Source organism: Tribolium madens, unplaced genomic scaffold (assembly GCF_015345945.1).
Source record: "Tribolium madens isolate multiple individuals breed KSU strain unplaced genomic scaffold, Tmad_KSU_1.1 Scaffold_19;HRSCAF=116;Tcas5.2_LG9, whole genome shotgun sequence".
In the NCBI taxonomy this organism is placed as follows: domain Eukaryota; kingdom Metazoa; phylum Arthropoda; class Insecta; order Coleoptera; family Tenebrionidae; genus Tribolium; species Tribolium madens.
Window position 1 is genome coordinate 14,116,279 of NW_025400983.1, and position 20,281 is coordinate 14,136,559.

Below are 20,281 nucleotides of genomic sequence, written 5' to 3' on the forward strand. Positions count from 1 at the left end.
AAAAAAAACATATACAAAATCATCAGTATCATTAAATAGACAGAAAAATGTCAAATGTCAAAAAATAAATGTCAAAATTTTTTGACAGATAGAATGTAGGTATAGGGAAAGCTGATAAAAACTCCCTTAAAATAACCCGATTGATCCAAAAACGTAGTAAAAAATATAGCTTTTCATTTAAAATAAGAAAGTTGAGACCGACTTCCGGTATAACTGGAAGTGCCGCCATCTTGAAAATATTTTCATTTAGGAGGACTTAATGGTTTATGGCTATGTACCAATTTTCAAATAAATACGATTGTTCCAACTCCCAAAGTGGGGTTTAGGCGGAACATCCTGTATATATATACAGTCGAACAAAATGAAAATGACGCCTCAATCAACCAGCCTCTGCTGGATGCCGACCCTTCTAACCGCAGGGTCGTAAATTATCGGATTTGCAAACTTGACGTAGTGTCAAGACAAATTCCTTTACAGGTTTACAGAAAACGAAATGAAAATTTAAATCAGAATTAAACTAATTCGAATTAAGTTGCCATTTATTTTGCATTGACAAAGGTCAAGTTAAATGAAAATGTAATTTTTTGAATGAAAAATTTAACAAACCTTTTCTTGAAGAAAATTGTGCATTAATTAAACATTGACGAAAAAACAAATCATTATTTTATAATTTTTTTAACTGTTTTTCAAAATAAAATTATTTTATAAATCAATTAAAATACAAAGTGATCCACAATGACTGAATATGTTGGCAATCCTGACAGTTTATCAAAAAAATATATTACATTAATAATAATTTGTTTTCTTGTAAATTGTGTATTTATAAAAGTAAACATTTTTATTTAATTTAAAAGTATTACAATTATCAAAAAATAARTTTTGTAGCAGAACTAAAATATTTGAAATAATTTTACCGTTTTTTTCTTRGTATAATTAAATAAATAATTTTGATTTGTTTTCAATAACAAATACAAAACTAATAGAAAACTTAKGGCCGGTTTACAGAACGTGTTAATCGCAATTATATTTTAATTYGCGATTAACTCGACGTTTGTCAATGCAAAATAAATGGCAACTTAATTCGAATTAGTTTAATTCTGAATTAAATTTTCATTTCGCTTTCTGTAAACCGGTTCCTAAAGGAATTTATCTTGAAACTACGTCAAATTTGCAATYCGATAATTTACGACCCTGCCTGCTTGCGGTTAGAAGGGTCGGGCAACCAGCAGGGGCTTTTTTATTGAGGCGTCATTTTCATTTTGTTCGACTGTACATATATTGTAGTATTATAAATAGTTATWATTTTTTTAAGTATTTGTAATGATATTRAAAAATGTCTATTTATTTGAGTTTTAAATTAAGTTATTGTTTAGAATATTTTTATAAGGCAGGAATCTATCTGTTTAATTTATTTTGTTCTAATAATTAATTTTTGTTTACTTGTAGTATACTTTTTGTGATAGGAATTCAGATAAATTATACTCTTATGAACAGTAGTCAAAGCTTTTTGACACTTTGAGCTGGATAAGCGTTGTTACAACGGGAAATGTGTGTTTCATATATTGTCTAATTGTGAAAGAATTACTTTGTTTGAATAATAAAAGAACGAAATAATTTGTAGTAACTCTGAACATTTATTTTAACGATCTACTAAGTAGTTGTTCGGTTGTTCAAAAGAACAATCAAATGCCCTATATTGTATTCAGTACTTACTATTGCAGGAAAAGAACAAATATTTTTTTAATTTTCTGATTACAACGCTATATTAAATAATCGAAGTATGTATATCTACTTTATATCTCCAGTTAAACGAACCGTCGAATAAATGTTTCTATTTCCACTCAGTTTTTGAGGAAACGACTGATCAAGTGAGAGAATTAAAGAAAAATGTCCTGTTTTGTGGTTAGATTGCCAGTTTACACCTTTTGAAACTTTCTTCGATTAAAAAAATAGAAATGACTTGAAATGGGGTTTCTACTTTTATTCGCGGTGGCAGACTCAGTGTTGCTATATTACAACAAATTGTCTTGTCAAATAAAAACAAATTTTGTTATTTCGGTATTATGGAATTCGGTATTTCGAAATTTCGGTATTATGCACACATTCCAAACAACACTACTAATTACGGCGACATCTGTGAGTTGCTGCTTAAACTATTATTTTAGTTTGACCAGTTATAGTCATGACCAATTATAGTGATGAAAGGTTATAGTGATCTCCGTTTTTAGCTTTGCAACGTTTTGGAATATAGTTTTTTATAAATGAATTATTTTAGTAAAATTTGTTTTTAATTGTGAATTGTTATAATGCTGAATGTTTTTAAGAATGAACGATTATAGCATTGAATTATTTTAGGAGTGACCCATTTTAGTTTGCAACTTTTTAGTTTTGAATGGTTTTAGGGACGCACTATTTTAGTGTTGCCACGGACCTCTTTGTTACAAGTACCTACCTAAAGTTTTTTCGGACGAATCGGACGTGGTGAAACCGAGTCTGGAATAGCAGATGTGTCCGCAAAAACGTTTTAGGTACGTGTTACAAACAACATTTTTTGTTAAAGCTCCCAAAACACGAATTCACACCTCTTATTAATTAAAAAAATTTCGCCACCATAGTAACCAATTTAATTTTTTAGTCCGGAAAAACTGTTTTTGACGACTGAGTACCTAAAATAATCATTTTGCTTATTATTTTATTGAGTCCGGAAAAGACTCATTTTAGAGACTCAAATGAGTCCCTAAAACAGCTGTTTTCGGGAGCGTATACAAAAAAAACACCATTTTTCTTTCAGTTTATAAATACAGGCGCAACTAATAATAATTTATCAACTACAAGAATAATGCTATATTTTTATAAGTTTTTGTCCAAGTATCTACAGCATGATACTTAAAATGATTGTTATCTAGTCGTCTACTATACAGAATGGTACCCTAACTGATTTTCAGACGCAACCTAAAATACATTCTCACAGATAACTTGGATTTTGTTGCGTTTGCAAAGATTATTAATTTTAAATCAAAGTGATTGTTGATATGTCATGCATTAAATTTGACAGTGTCATCAATTCTACTTTTATTTCCTCTTGAATTGGAAATGTATTTAAACGACAAAAAAACTAACGTGGCTTTGGTATGTGGAGAATACCACAAAAAATGCTGTGGCAAAATCTACAGCGTGTTCGGTCCAAGTCGCCCCGGCTGATAACACCTAAACTTACTTCTTTTTTTCAAAAAGTAAATATTTAAGTAATAATATTCATTCTTGGCTTTCTTAATTAATGTATTAAATTTTTTTAGCACATCCGGTGTTGCCGGAAATGCTACCAAATTTAGTTTTTCATTTGGAACACCTATGTTTTTTTCCTCCAAACAATAATAATTGACATGAAAAATACTGTAATCCACTATTTATTACATTTTGCGTAGCACAATGCAATCAAAAATCATCTTAAATCTTAGAATTTCAAAGGAAGGGTGTGAATATAAAAAATACTTGGATACAGTTTAATTGTTGGTTTGACAAATCTAATGAGCGAGTTCTCTTATGGAAACTCTTGGATTTTCTTCGACTGATAACAGAACATTCAGATTTCTATTTTCTTGTTCTTCACAAAGAACCACACGTTTTTTATTTTTAAGAAGCGAACCTATTCGTTTCAGTTGTTTTTCAATTTGACTAAATTTCCAACGATTTGGGTGAACTCTATTTGAGTATTTTTTCTCTATACTGTCTTTCAGCTCTATTTTTATTGCACTTAAAAAACACTTTAAGCTGATCTACCAATTCGTCGTAATTAATATCATCCATTATTAAAGATCTCAATAAGATTTATTGACAAATTAGGCTTTGTGAAACTAACAATTAAACGGTATCCAAGCATATTGCTTTTTGCATAAATACCTTGACAAGTAAAATCCGCAAAATTTGCAATAAAATTCAAAAATTTAAATTGTTTTCTGAGTGCATTATGTAAAGTAAAATGTAATAAATAGTGGTTTACCGTATTTTTCATGTCAATTATTGTTGTTTGGAGGGAAAAAAACATAGGTGTTTCATTTGAAAAACTAAATTTGGTAGCATTTCCGGCTACACCGGATGTGCCAAAAAAATTTGATGCATTTACTAAGAAAACATGGAATAAATAGTATTATTTGAAAATTTAGTTTTTGAAACAAAAAAGTTTAGGCGTTATCGGCCGGGGCGACTTGGACCGAACAGCCTGTATACCGTCAAAGGTGCATGGTAGGAAGCCAAGTTATAAAAACTCTCAAAGCTATCGCAGATATCTTTAAAAAATTTCAAACAGTACATCAAGTAACGCATCTGAGAATGTATTTTGGGTTGCGTCTGAAGTCGGTCAAAGTCTTTATACATCAGGGCTTTCATTTCAAAAGGAGCCAGTCTCAATAACTTTTGACATTGAGTAAATGTAAAAAACAGGTGGATTAGGATCGCGAGGGGGAAGTTCAAAACCAACATTAATTAGGTACATTTTAAGTTTCATTCCCTAGTCCCTAGCCACCCCTACTTTTAAATTTTAAATGAGACTCCTTACTTTTTAACACATTTTCGGAAAGGGAAAAAATGAACGTATCTAAATGTCAAAAAAAAATTTGGCGATTTATTTTTCAATTAGGGGTGGTTTAATTTTTGAAATTTTTAGTCCTAGTAGCCTTTGATTCAACTCAAAAAAATATTTAAATAGAAAATATGATGAGTTGGATAGCGATTGGAGAGTTCAAAAAAAACATAAAATACATTTTGTGATTCATCCCTTAGTCGTTAGCTACCCTTACTTTAAAATTTTAAATGACACCCTCTACTTTTTAAAACATCTTCGGAAAGGAAAATAGTGAACTGTCAAATTTTTTTTTGTAGATTCGTTTTTCAATTAAAAGTGGTTTAATTTTCGAAACTTTTACTCGTAGTAGCCTTTGATTCTACTCAGTTTAATTTAATTAAATAAATGATTATTTTCGAATCTGGTATACGGGCCTAACTGTTGATTTTAAAAACTTTTTTAATAATTTTTTGCCGTATTTGCCACATAAAAGGCACTTTGTTATTCAACAGAATAATAGGTTTTTTCAAAATTTTCAAGGCATACTTGATTTTTAAAAATTATTAAAATTTGTGGCATTCTTCAGTTGTCAAAATCATGTCAGTTTTTTTGTCGTTTGAGTACCTACATTTTGAATTCAATGGAATAAAAGTAGGGGAAGGAGGGGCAAGACGGGGACCTTAACGTTTTAAGTCGAATAAAAAACTAAATAGACATCATAGAAGTTCGAAACTCTATTTATCAACTTAATCAGTCTTCTCTCTATTATTATTATTATAATAAAAAAAATAACAAAAATTATTATTTTTTTAAATAACGATTAAAAGAGACAAAAACACTTTTACCCCATCTTGCCCCACCCTTGGGGTAAAATGGAGTTCCCCATTGAGCAAGATGGGGTACTACAGTTTTAAAGACTGCGTCTTCATCGTCGTCATCGACGCCAGCGCAGCCGCAATGTGCCCACTTAGCTGCTGTAGCAATTATCTTGGATCTCGATTTGGGCACAATAAATAATCCAGTTTCATCACAATTATAAATTTTATCTGGAGTAAATTTATAATTATCCAGAGCTTTTCCTAAGAGTTCAAAAAACTTTCCCACCGACTCTCTATTAAATCCCGCAAGTCCAGCAGCAGAAGTATTTTCTGGTTTCCGAAGACTTATTTCTGGATGACGCCAATTGATATGCCCCGTACCCCATTTTGCCCCAACGGGATCTTGTAGTTAAAAAATAATAATTCATTTTATAAATGGACAAGTAATCGTTTAAATAACTAGTCTAAAATCAAGTTTAAAGTACAGGGATTGCAATGAAACGATGTTGTTTACATCACATCGGAAATACATATCTGACAGTCCCGTTCGAAGCACAATAGAAAAATAACATCAAATAATTAAAAAATCATTTTTTACACACAGCATCATTATGTGTTATGCTCAGGTTCTCGCTTTTGCCGCAGTGAAAAGTTTTGAGATACTTCTACAAAATGACGTTAACAGTTTATCAAATCTGTTTCTGTTTTTGAGATATAGTGGGTCCCCATCTTACCTCGCTACCCCGTCTTACCCCTCCTTCCCCTAGAATTGATAACCCTGTCAAATTTAATTAATGACATATCAACAATTACCTACTTCGATTTGAATTTAATAAACTAAATTTTTCAAACGTACAATGGCGAGCATAAGATTTTGGTAGGTAATGTTATTTTGAAAGTTCATCTTTTTATTAAAAAATGTGGTTTTCCTGTGTAATTTTGACAAGAGGGTATATTAGGGAATGACAAAAATTGGTACAAGCACCGCCTTATATCATATCTGCCTGAGCATTTCGTAAAATGCTGTTGCATCGCAGCAGTGATGCCGAGTTTTTTTTTTAGTTACGGTGGTTGCTAAAGAAAAACTGAATTATTATTAATTATTAACGAAAAATAACGCAACTAATAAAAACTGGGAAGAAAGAGTGCAGCAGGAAAACAACCAAAAAATTTTCCCAGATTAAAATGCCAACGGGAATCGGATGAACTCAAAAAATGCCCAGACGAGAAAAAAATTATTCTATCAAGACAGTGATGGTTAAAACTATTTATTTTTATATAAGCTATGCAGAATGCAGTAATTTAGTAATGGTTGCTATTTAAATACAAAGTAATCCATCTGTTGGCAATCCTGACTCTAATTTTTAAAGCTTACCATTGGAGTACGCTTTTGTTTAACAACAATTCAACAATCTTAAGGGGTTGTACGTCAAGTATTTGTCAAGCAAAACCGAATCCGGTTGCAGTGTTTCAAATTATTAACAAAAATACTTTCAAATTTGTTACCAACAGACTCAGTTTTCTGGATCACTTTGTACTTTTAAATTAGAAATGACGTTTAATCATTTTCTTTATCTGATGTGGGGTCCTCAACTATAGAATTGCATGTCAACACTTTTGATGCTGCTTTTAATATAGAATATGTCCATAAACAATGTAGAATGTGAATAAGACATAAGGAAATAGTAGCTGCATAATAATAAAAATAAGTAGTCCAGATAGGCTCAACACGTGGAAAATCTGTAACAAAACTAAAAAAAGCAGATTAAATTATACAGGGTGTTTACAGTCTTGGAGTTGAAATTTGACCTAGTAATAGAAGTGTACAGAAATACTGTAACCGAGAAAAAACACTCACACAATTGTTATTATCAAGAATGTTATTTAACTCCAAAATATTGGTACACGGTTTGAGGGTCACTGGAATTATTTCCTTGTTCAGATAAAATTGTATTGTTGCAACAGATTAAAAAATCGTATCCATGACAATGAAAGAGAAAAGTCACTTCATAGTTTTGACACTGTCATCATTTAATTTGCTTTTGCTTTAGTTTTTATCAAAATTCGAAGATCTTCTGTTTAATCTCTTTCAGCGAATGGTTTTCAATAGGTTTGATTCGTTTTTCTTAATTTTTCTCCAAATTTATGAACATGTATGGCAAAATATTAAAATAATAAATTGGTTGTCGTCCTTATGGTTTACGGTGAAACACAAGGTAATCATACTAATGGCCATTGTTACAGCCGAAGCAGCAGTTCTCAAACAAATAGTGTAAAATGAATAATTTCCTTTAACAATGTGAATTTTTGTTTTATATAGCTGAATATCATCGCATTTAAATTTCAACCTCAAGACCGTAAACACCCTGTATAACTATTTCAACACAGTCAAGAAAAAAAACTAATGTTTTTGTGAAAAATTAAAATCGCATTATTATAAAGTCTATTTTGGTTTGAGTGAACAATAGATATTTATTTTATGAGTGTGTTAGGTAGCGTTTTATCCACGCAAGAATGCGTGGAATGTCTTAAGTGGATAAAACGCGCCTAACAAACGACTGCAATATAAAGTTTTATCCACAATCACAGACCGAAATTATTCCAAATTTAATTAAAAGTTAAACTGACATTTAAACGTCACTCCAAATGTGCTTTCGGTTAAACGCAGTAAGCTATTACGCGGTGCGCTGGTTACTAACAGTGGAATAAAGTTACTTTATTCCACTAGTGGATTAAGTGGTACTTGATACGCATCTAAAGTATGGAATAAAGTCTCTTTATAGAGTGATTGTAGATAAAGAATATTTTCTTAGTTTAATTATATAATAATTAAATAAATAATTGAAAGTTGGATTGGATGCTAAAAATGAATTTCATCCAAAACGCTGTGTTTTTTATATAAATCAATTACTATTTACTGGAGAATTCGATTTGTACCGAATTTGGCATAATTCACACTTAATTAAGATGGTGTACTCACTAAATAAAACGTAACTACCTTTTAATTATGTAAAATGGAAAAATTCCCAATCTTGTAATAACCCACACAAGAAAAAAAATTAAGAAAAATATTCGGGAAACAAGTTCATGGTTTAGATATTTTGTTAATTTGCAAACCTAAAATAATTAAAAATTGAAAATATGACGCTTACTTTTGAAAAGTAGTTAAACCTGTAGAAATATATCTGCATAGTCATGACACAATAGTCCAAGGTTGCAGAAATATATCATATTGTCCTTCCAACTCATCCACATTATTCCAAAAAGAACAACATGATGTGTCAACATCAGAAAAAACTCAGTTTTCCTAATATCTAAATAATCGATTGCTAAAAATGAGCAGCATATGTAAGCCCAGGATATCATGAAAAACCACCAAACATCATTTGTGACCTTTTGGTTGTAGATGTCTATCCTACAAGAATTTTACAGAAAATAATTTTCATCTAATGGTATTTTTACCAACATTCCTCAATATCCCAAAACCATGGTTTATCCCAAAAAACCACAGTACCATACGCAACCACGGTAGAGTGATAAATCAGTCTCCACAAACTTGAAGAAATTTTTTTAAAATAGTACTTTTGTGTATTTCTTAATTTTAACCACATCTTAACTTCTTTAGGGGATGTGTATGACCGCTTAGCCAAACCTTTAATCTATAAGTAATGTAATTAATATTTATTAAGCAAAAAAAAACAGGATATCTACCATTTTTGTGTCCCAAATTTTTGATTTTAAGTACGCCTTTTCAATAATCGAATTAGAAACAAAAGCATTGTTGGATTTTAAACTTTTCTTCATCTTCATTAATGGTGCATACAAATATCTTGAAGAAAACGGGTATTTGAAGTAATGTAGACAGTAGTCTTACCTTTTTAAAATATTTTGTAAAAGTAACAGAAGCAAAGACATGAAGAGAAGATATACTAATTCTACATTATTTTTTCTTTCTAACTGCTGTAATTAAAAAACAAAATTTGGTCAATGAATGTTTAAATTGTGTGTCATACTTCAAAAATACTACAAACAGTTTAAGCAGGAGGTTACAGGGAAAATCAATTCTAATTTCCTATTCTGTACTTTAAGGTACAATTCAATTGTTTTTTATAACAATAAATAATAATACCATTAAACTATTAAAAAGATAACCAGTTGTAATAAATAAAAGAACAAGGCAAATAAAAACAATTTATTCACATTGTCATTAATAGAATAATAATAATAATAGAATTAGTTAATAATAGAATTAATAGAATAATAATACACTTTTCTTTTTTATAAGTTATTTTACTGTTATCAAACTCAAATTAAAAATAAATTCTCAAAAAATGACACTAATGGCTTAGGTTGTGTATTGTTACCAACACAAATGACTGATATCGATACTAAAAGACTAGGTTTCTGGAAACATATTATTACACAAACATACGTCTATTGCTATCGCCACACTGGCAACGTCGCAACTGAGTTTTTTGTGGTGAAGTACCTAGATCATTTGATTTCTGTGTAAAAGAAGAATCTGTGTTACAACAGAACCCCAGTGACAAATTTTGGATCAGAAGGTTTCACCACTTCATACAGTCTGTGAAAAGTGACAGAAGGGGCGATAGCTATGGCACGAGATATACACCTATATGAAGTACTTTTTTTCGGAGTCTCTGAAATCCTAAAATTTTCTTATTATTTTTTATAATTTGCATTTATAATACGTTTATTAATTTCGCTCAGTATGAGTCGTTTATGGCTATCTTTAAAAGCACACTGTACTTTAATGAATTTAGGGTTATTTAGTTTTTGTATGCCGCTTCTGACTTGTCAGGTAACAAATTTTGCGTTGTTGCTTTGGCAATTTCGTGAATTTCGGGCGGAGTGCAAATTAAATTGTGTTGGCTTATATTTTATTTATTATTCTTATGTTGTAACACTAATAACTAATGATTTGTAAATTTTATTCCTAATGACAGCCGTCAGAAATGATTCAAAAAATCAGGTGGGCGCCGAGTGTCACCAACCGATACCAAATAACACAAAATTCTCTAGACGGCAAAAATATTTTTTTTATTAAAAAAGAGAAAATGGGGCGCAAATTAGAAAAAACAGCATAAAATACTCCTTTTATAATGGCATTGGCGCACGTATCCCATAGAAAACTCTCCTACGGCTCGTTTTCTAACTTGGGATTCGTGCGCCAAATCAACCCTTATAAAACTTGTTCTTTAATATACTATTATAGCACTGCGAGCGCGAAACTGCACAAATGTCTTGTAAAAATCACATATCATAGCTGTCAAAAATGTGTCAATATGTCAATTACAGTTGTCAAGGCCATCATAGTTTATTATGTACAGTTGGAGACAAAATACTTTGGTCGTTAATGTCACTTGAGTGACATTAAATTGTAAAGCATGCTTTAGGACTGTTAACCTTATTTTTAGCTACTTTCAATCATAGTTGACAAGTTGTATGTACATATTTTTGATAGGAAAATATAATAGCTGTCAATAATTTGAAATTGTCATTCATTTTAACGTTAAAGCTTGAATTACATTAAAGTGTCACAAAAGTGACGACCAAAGTATTTTGTCTCCAACTGTAACAAGTGTTATAAACACCACTTTAGACATGAGTTTTATTAGGCACGAGCGAAGCGCAGCGGAACGAGTGTTAAATAAAACGAATATCACTATGAGTTTGTATGTAACGTATCGAAGGTATTATGTTTGTAATATGGTTTCCCTAATTATCATAAAATGTGTAACATTAAACGAACTTAATAGATGGATGATACGATATAGTACGATGTACGATATCGTGTGATACATCGTTGTAATCAGGAACAAAAAGACTTTTCAAAAGTACAGAAATCAAATCCATAAGAAAATTCAAAGTTGAGTGTTGTAACTCTCTAAAGAGCGCTTTGAAAAATACGATGACAGATTTAGATTCCTTGTAAAAAGTGCCTTAAGAACGTCCTAGTCAAAAAGGTCTAGTTCTCGATTACAAATTATCTTGATCGCTCGATAGGGTTATGCTATTAAAAAAAAAAACTGAGTTATAGCTGTAACTATTTTCAAAAAATCAGATTAACCTTGAAATTTTCATACATTCAGTTATCCAAAGCAAAAAAAAATAAAAAATTTACTTATTGCAAAAAGTTCACTAGCTGTAATTTTTTGAATAGGAGAAAATCAGCCGCCAATAGATGGAACTAAAACATCAATGTTTTCCCCATTTGAATAGTTTACAGTTGATGTGCCAGATGTCTCTTTTCCTAATTTTGGCGCGTAGCTTAGACGACGGTGAGGCAACTTTTTCACGGAATTTTGTGACAACTTAAAAGTTTTATTTAATCTGTCACCTAACGTTTTGTAGGAGTATTTTTTTATTTAAAGTAATAATGCCAAAAGTTGAAATCTTCATTTTAGAAAGTAATGCATCGAAATAGACCCTCCCACACAGTTTCTGCAATGAAGTGGTAAGCAAAAACGCTAGCAAGTACTCACGTTTACACTGACTTGTCAAATTAACAAAAATGGAAAACTGATATTGTCAAAATATGTTTTCCCCATTTGGATAGTTCCAAGCCAGACACCAGAGGTCAGCTACTTTGCTGATTTTCTCCTATAGACTTCTGCAAATAAAAATTACGACAAAAAAATTTACAAATGACAAAAACAATGGCAGATAAGTACCAATAATCTAGTACTTACTTTAAGTACCAACAACTGGGTTCGTTTTACTTTTAGTTTGAAAAGGCAAATTTGAAAATTGCAATAAAAATAGATACTTTTTATTTAAAATTTTAGTCACATAGAAAAATTGTGATATACTGCACATTGGAGGAGTTTTTCTATAAAATTAAAAATTTTAAATATTTGTGTGCCACCTGTTGGCGAGTACTGAAAATATTGGTCGCTCAGCCGGTTTAAATCTGTGGTTTAAATCAATGATCGACGATCACGTGGAAGCGACATTTGCCGACTTGGAGACATTTGCGGTGTGGTTAGTCGCTCACGTGTACATTGTTGTGCTTTTTACCCAAATATTTATTAAAGTTTGTGTTAAACAGCATTGAAAACATGTAAATACCGTAGCGGGACTATACGTGCTTCGATTTCATTAAAAATAATCAAAGTGTACTGTTAAAAACAAAAGGTGTTAATAAAAATATGTAAGCTGGTGTTCATAACCTATAATCATCGTGAACTATTAAAAGCTTATTATTACGTAAATAACCTGAATAATTGCATGTAGTTTTATGTAAAAAACAATACTGTAAGGAAAGTTTTGTTTAGACCACACTGTTAGGGCAGTTTCTTATTTATTAGCAATTTCGGTGAGTGGCAGTGTTATTGACCGCAAATATGGATACGGGTCTCTTAAATTTAGAGGAACATTTTTCCACATATTACGTTTACGAGGTTAGTATACGTAGAATTACTTTGATAACCAAAGAAATTAATCGGTTTTATTCAATTTTAACAGGATGAACAATCATGCTCAGATGACAACAACAGATCATATTTCAATGAATGGGAGGATGAAAGAGAGTAAGTTATAATCACCGATTTTTTTTCGTTTTTTACAATGTTTTTTGTTTAGGTTAAATGGTGATATTGGTTTGATACCAGAATCAAGCAGTTTTTGTGGTTCTTTGAAGGGCATGTCTGATATAACCGATTCACCTCCTTCGCTACTCTTTCAAAAGATGATCGACTGGTCCACTTTTATTTATGTAAGTAATTAAGTCCGAGGGATTTTCTGTGAGATACATGCGTCATTTTTTCATTTACTATTCTCAGTGACAAGAGTTAGTTATCACTTATGTTTGAAGGCATTCAGGTAGAAATAGCGGGTGGTCAAAGTGAAAACAAATGTTTACTTCCTGCGACCTTGGTATTTACCAAACACGAGTCCTGAACTTACTTGCCAATTTTGGGTTTTGCGAAATTACTGTTCGTATTTTTTTTTTTGTGTTTCTATTTTTTTTTATTATATAGAAAGATCGGTAAATGGATTATACTCATTTAGTTTTTGTCACAAGCATTTGTTTATTAAGAATTAGTTTACCATAAGGTGATTATTCATAAAGTGATTAACTTTGTTTTTAAATATTTCTAGATTTACATTACTATTTTGTTAATACCTAGCTTATGCAACTGGAATATTTGATAAAATTGCTATTGAATAAGTAACAAATTTGTAGAATTTGGTACCTGTGTATGAATAATTATAAGTAATTTGGTCAACGGACTTACTCGCACCAATAGCTAATATTATTATTATATGTAGTTTTGAGTGTTACAATTTTGAAAAGTTTAATGTCTGTCACTTTGTAAAATCTACTTGAAGATTTGGCTTCATAAAATTTTGGTTTTGTTCAAACAAAACGTTGAGTTTTCTCAGAATCTATAAACATTGTAAGTCGTTAATACACACTTTTGTTTTTATGTGAATTAATTGATTATCATTCCACTCAGATGAAATTAATTAACAGTTGACTTCTAAATGCCTTTGCTACAGAAACAAACATCTACAATTTTTATAATATTTGTTCTTTATACAGAGTCTCCTAGATAAGACGTTCTTGGACAATATTTCTCCTATTATAATGAATGAAAGATACATTTTTATTCATTATTTTGATGCTTAAAACATGGTTAACCAAAATTTTAATTCAAGATGTTTAACATAATTTTTCCGAGAAGTTCTAATTGCTTAAATATTCGATCATCTAGAGCTCTTCTGTGGGGATATCGCAAAACATACAAATTTGCTGCAACTACTGCATTTTTTACATTCTCTGTAAATTAAGATCATATCTGTGTTTTTATTGTTTCTGTACATTTTTGCAAAGACATTAAATAAAAAAATTGATCAAATACATAGGTATAAACGTATAAAATGAAATATAAACATGTAAATTTATCAAGGCCACTGTATAGGGTGGGCCATCTGTTGGTTTCTCTTTAAGATTGTTATTAAAACTACACTGTTGAATATTTTTGAATGATTGTTGCTTTGTTCAGTAGAGTACACCTTTCGATTATTTATGAAAAACTATTTCAGTTAAATGGCTGCCGCGGCTGGCTTGGCACTAGCCCATTTTCTTAACCCAATTTTGCCTTACATTGTCGATTATTTGTGAGTATTACACGAATAGCTCGATGGATGTTTTTTTTTCTTTAAGTGCGTCAATTGTTTGTGGATCGTTGAGTAACAACGGTCTTTAACATTTCCATATAAAAAACAGTCTAACAGCGTCAAATTCGCATTTCCACCAAAAATTTTTCTCAACTTTCGCACAGTTTTTGCAACACAGCTCTCACTTTGGAAATAATTTTTCAATATTTTCCAGTGTTGTTTAAGCGTGAAACGGTTTATTTCTGACAAAGGAGGTTTGACACTATACAGAGTGCACCAGAACTCGCGCCCCAGAGAAAAATGCCATATGAGGTAAGATACCAGGAACATGGAAAAAATATTAAAAAAAAAATATCTATAAAAGTTTCGAAGTTATGAAAGTTTAAATTTTGCACCTTGACTCTATTTATTTCTGTTGGAAAAGTAATTTTCTAAGTTTTTTTGCTACAGGCTAAAAGAGGAAACAAAGAAGCCTTATCCTAAATTGTAACTTGTAATGTTATTTGTGGCTTTTATTGGCAACATTTTTGTACCTTTACTAAATAATTGTAAAAAAATATATACAAGATCATCAATATCATTAAATAGACATAAAAAAATGTCAAATGTCAAAAAATATGTCAAAATTTTTTGACAGATAATATTTTTTAAACATTTTTTCTGTTCACCCCTATACAGGGTGCGCCAGAACTCGCTCCCCAGAGAAAAATTTCAAGTAAGATAAGATGAAATTAAAAGAAAAACTTTATACAGGGTGTTCGTTTTTCGAGCTCCATCGTGGGGATCTCAGTTATTATAAGAGATACGAGGTAGGTTAAATTAGGGCAAAGTTGCGCTTTTTTATGCTGAACAATTATCTGAAAGAAAATTTAATGTGACATTTTTAGTTTCTGAATTATTGGAAAAAAACGGAAACTTGTAATTTTTGTTTATATTTTTTTAAGCGAAAACTAAAAGACCTAGACGTTTTTAACTAGGACTTGCTTAAGGCACTTTCTTACAAGGAATCTAAATCTGTCATCGTATTTTCCAAGGCGCTCTTGTTGTCAGATTTACAACACTTAAGGCTCTTCATCGTAGAAGATAACGGTAAATCCTGAACTGCAGTTGTATGTTTAATTTTTTTGTGTCATACAACATTGCAATTCGTCATTTTTAACCGATTTTCTATGCGTCAGCCGGCTATCACTGTTGCACTCATCGGTGTTCATATCTCCTTCAACGACAGCAAATTTGAAAGGCCGATAGATACGACCCGGGTACCTACTGGTAATAAAGTAATAAATTTTAGAATAGGGCCTCATCGCAGGGTGTAACCCACAAACATGATCGTTTTATTTCGTTAGTTCCACGCAAAGATATGCATCTGCACCCCTCAAGAAGAGAATTGTTAGTTCATTTCAAAACTTCAATTTTTTAATTATTCATCTATTTAAAAATAAATTAAAAAATTGATAGGTTTAATATAAAGGCACTAAGTCCAATACGTAATCCTAAAAAAAACTTGATATTTATATTAATTTCACTAAGGACGGTTTGTGCTTAGGAATTATGTGTATTACAAAAAGTTAAAAGAAATAAAAACATTTTGAGAGACAAAAGTACTTCACAAAGTACTAATTTTTTGACAATTACTTATTATCATTTATTACTGTCGATTTGTGACTTGTACTCTGCAATCTAGTGATCGGAAAGCAGGGCACTCTCCGATTTAGCGATCGGAAATCAGGGTACTCTCCGATCTAGCGACCGGAAAGCAGGAACCTTGTAGGGCTGAATTATTTATTTATTTATTTAGCACTTATCACAGTAACAAATGGAATAAAAAACACTAACGTTACAAGTTACAAGCGGAGGTACTTTACATAGAGCAACTATTTTTTAAACACATTTCAGCATAAGCTGGTAAATAGTGATGGTAATAAAATTGTTTGATTAAAAATTATCTGAATTTCTTCAGGAGTTTTATTAATTACTTTCAAAACATCTTTGCACAACACAACCATAATCACCATCCGCTTCTTCAGTAATTTTTCTTCTGTTTACTAGATTGTTGTCATTATTTTTATTTAATTTTCGTTTTAAATTATTTGCTTTTATTTTTTGTTGTGCATTTACATATTTAGTAGTATAATATCCCGGACTTTTTTGATTTACAGCCTTTTTCAAACAATGTAAATATTTACCTTTAGAATTATATGAAATCAAAGTCGCATTCCCCCGCATTTAGTACTTCAAATTTAAATTTATTTAGAAACAGCAAATAGGAAAATAAGCCTCTTCTCTACCTACACACCTTCAAGCAATAAACAGTAATTCAACAAACACCATATAATAAAACACTATTGTTTTTAAATTATTAATAAATATATTTTGCCCAAAAGTGCATTCTAGTTGATTGCTTTTACCACTAGAGGCGTTGTCAGTGCCGCTTCTGTGGAGGATCGAGGGTCTTTACCTGTCCAAGCAAAGGACGGATTATGGTCATATTTATCATGTAATTAGCATAATAATTTTCAGTTATTATTATTAGAAAACTAGAAGCAGAAACATTTGACGTGAAATGAGAAAACAAGTTAATTTCGTTGGAATTGTACTTCTATCGAATCTCCCGAGTTTAGTAGACCTGACCATTTTTTTTTCGAAAAAATGTGTGCCTTGTGGGGATCTAAGATTATTTATTATCTATGAGAGTTTTAATAAATAGCAACAATAATCAGACAAAATAATTTATTATACAACAAATTTACACCTATTATTAATTAAACAAATTTCGCCACAATAGTAACTAAATTGACTTCTTATTCGTTCTGAAAAACTATATTTTGGGTATTGAGTACCTAATATAACCATTTTCATACTATTTTATTGGGTCCAGCTAAGACTCAGCTTGTTTCGAGAGCGTATAAAAAAACATATTACTTTTAAACAAATGCTCGCCAGAAGTCCCAAGTCTTAAACAAATAATTTTTTAGCGGGGCAACTATGAAAAAAAAATATTGAAGAGATCGTTTTTATTTTTTAATTTATCGTTGTTCTTCATAAAATAGATTCGGCCTATCACAATCTTTTTTTTTTATAAGACATAACTATAAATGTTAGTTAGTGGTACCCATAAATGTTGTCAATGGCAAAAAATTGTAATGGAAAACAAGGACACTTTTAAACTAAAAAAACCTAGCTAAAAAAAAATCATAAATGCCCCTCCAAAGAATATGAATTTTATAGTGCGCATTGTAAATTTGATATTTAGATGTACGGACACGGAATTTTGGACGATTTGTCATTCGGTTGACATAAAATATAAAACTGACTTTATGTGCAACTTTTTTTTTGATTTTTGTAGTTTTTATGCTGACAGCTGAATAAAAATGACAAGAATTCAAAATAAAAAAATAATAACTATATAAAAAACGTACTGCAACTGCTGCCTTTATTGTATGTATTATGAAATCGACGCCAAAAATAAATTTCAACTAAATCTTTCTAAAAGTCCTAAAGTTTTAGATCCAAACGTCAATCATAATGACACTAAAGCGTGGCTTACGTTGATATTTTTTGAACTGACATATCTTGATGTCTAAAATTTTGAGTCCACAATTGCATAAGTTTGTAATTTTTCCGATTGTAAAAATTTTAATTTATGGAATTATATGTCTTGTTACTCCATACAAAAATTTAATTTCCATTGAAAATGGAACCTGTGAGCTTTCTAATTAGTAAATATGTACAACCTATCAAGTAGATAGGAATAATTATGATTAGATTTTTTTTTAAGATCCAAAAGTCAAAACAATATTTAGCTTTCTAAGAAATTTCTGGAGCAACTTCCACAAATTCAAAGCATAAAAATATTAGCGAACTGATCTTTTACTTTTATTACAATTTATTACCCTTACTAACCCAACCCATGAACGCAGGTAAAGACTGAGTTTGGACCCTGCCTAGGGTGTATTACTGGTTGCTTTTGAAAAAGAATAATAAGTACTGAAAACCGACTTGCCCGTTCACTCCCGGACAGCCTTAAGTTTGGATTTTCTTATGGACAATTTTGAAAATTTTAAGAAACTCTTCGAACCTTTGGTTATCAAATGCAAGAAAAATTATTCAAGACCTGTGATGTTTTAAATGAACCTCTGCAAATGAAAATTTTGACCAAAAAATTGACAAATGTCAAAAACTATGACAGATAAGTACCAACAACTAGGTACATTTTACTTGGTTTAAAGAGGAGAATTCAAAAATGCAATAAAAATAAGTGGTTACCATTTAAAATTTCAAAGTTGGCGCCAATTTCTCGCAGTTCCGGAAGTTCTGCCATTTTGAAAATAATTTAATTGCACTTAGACTGGCCGATTTGGGTTGTGTACAAAATTTCTATCTGCATTAGAAGTTAAAAAGTTTCGAATATAGGCGCTAAAAGAATAACCTTGTATAGTAAAAGTACACATATTTTGCCAATAAAAGTCACAAATGACATTAAACAGAGTTACAATTTAGCATAAAGCTTCTTTGTTTCCTCTTCTAATAGCCCGTAGGAAAAAAAATTGGAAATTATTTTTCCAACAGAAATAAATAGAGTCAAAGTGCAAAATTTAAACTCTCAGCGAAATTTTTATAGATTAGAATTTTTTTTTAAATTTTTTCCATGTTTTTGGTATCGTACCTTACATGGCATATTTCTCTAGGGCGCGAGTTCTGGCGCATCCTGTATACCTGTCAATATGTCAGGCACGTCAGTGTTGCTAATGTGAAGATAACACGCCCTTCAAAAAGAAACTAACAAATGTCCTACCTATTAGATTCAATTTTTTAGTTATCATTTTTTTTTGAATTCTTACCATAAATATCTAAATGTATTGTGTGTTGTTTTTTGAACAATTTCAGGGTCGAAATTTTATGTGAATAGCCCTATATATTTGATAGATGAGGATTTTGTAGTTCGTTCTCATTCATATCATATTCTCAGTTTTCATACATACTGTTATTCGTACTGTTTAATTCTGATGTCGGAATAATAAAGGCAGTTAGTCAGTTTTTGAAAATTATTATATTTATAATTATTATAAAATTTCAATTGTGTTCCGAAATTCACTGGCAGGATTGAAAAAACGCTATACAGCACTCGTGAGAAACTAATTCAACCACTTGTGTATTATTCCACACTCGGCTTCGCCTCGTGTGTAAATCCGACACACGCATGGGTGAATCTTTTAGTTTCTCCACTCCTACTGTAATATACTATTTTTAATTTATATTTGTCGTTACATTATTGATTTTTTATGCTATTAACAGGCTCTTAAATAGTGTTAAACGTGTTTTTGGGCCTAAATAATAAAGTAATGATATTAATAGTAGATTATGTTATTAGGAGTAAAAGTGATTGTTTATGTGGCGAAGCTGAACGTTCATTTTGCCGAACGGAGTGAGGCAAATGGATTCAGCTGAGCCACATAAACTCACTTTTACTCCAAATAACATATACTATTTTATCTGCAAACGATTCAGATGGAACGAAAAGAGCAACACACGAATAATCAAGTAAATCACCTCAATATTCAGGACGCTTTGCAATAAAATCATAACAAACGTCACGCGTCAGTTTCGGAATTTGTGTTAAGATTTCACAAGTGTGGATTGATTTAACTGGTGAATAACTAGTGTAGTTTATAGTGCAAAATGTCGAATGCTGATAATATACCTTGTACCTCTCCAGAAAATGCTGAAAAAGCGAAAGGGACAAGAAAGAGACAAC

The 20,281-nt window shown here is 30.8% G+C and overlaps 1 pseudogene; it reads right to left on the reverse strand.

Annotated features, from left to right (window-relative positions):
• Positions 1–6,937: 6,937 nt before the first annotated feature.
• LOC123015563 lies at positions 6,938–9,348 on the reverse strand (annotated as a pseudogene).
• Positions 9,349–20,281: the final 10,933 nt, after the last annotated feature.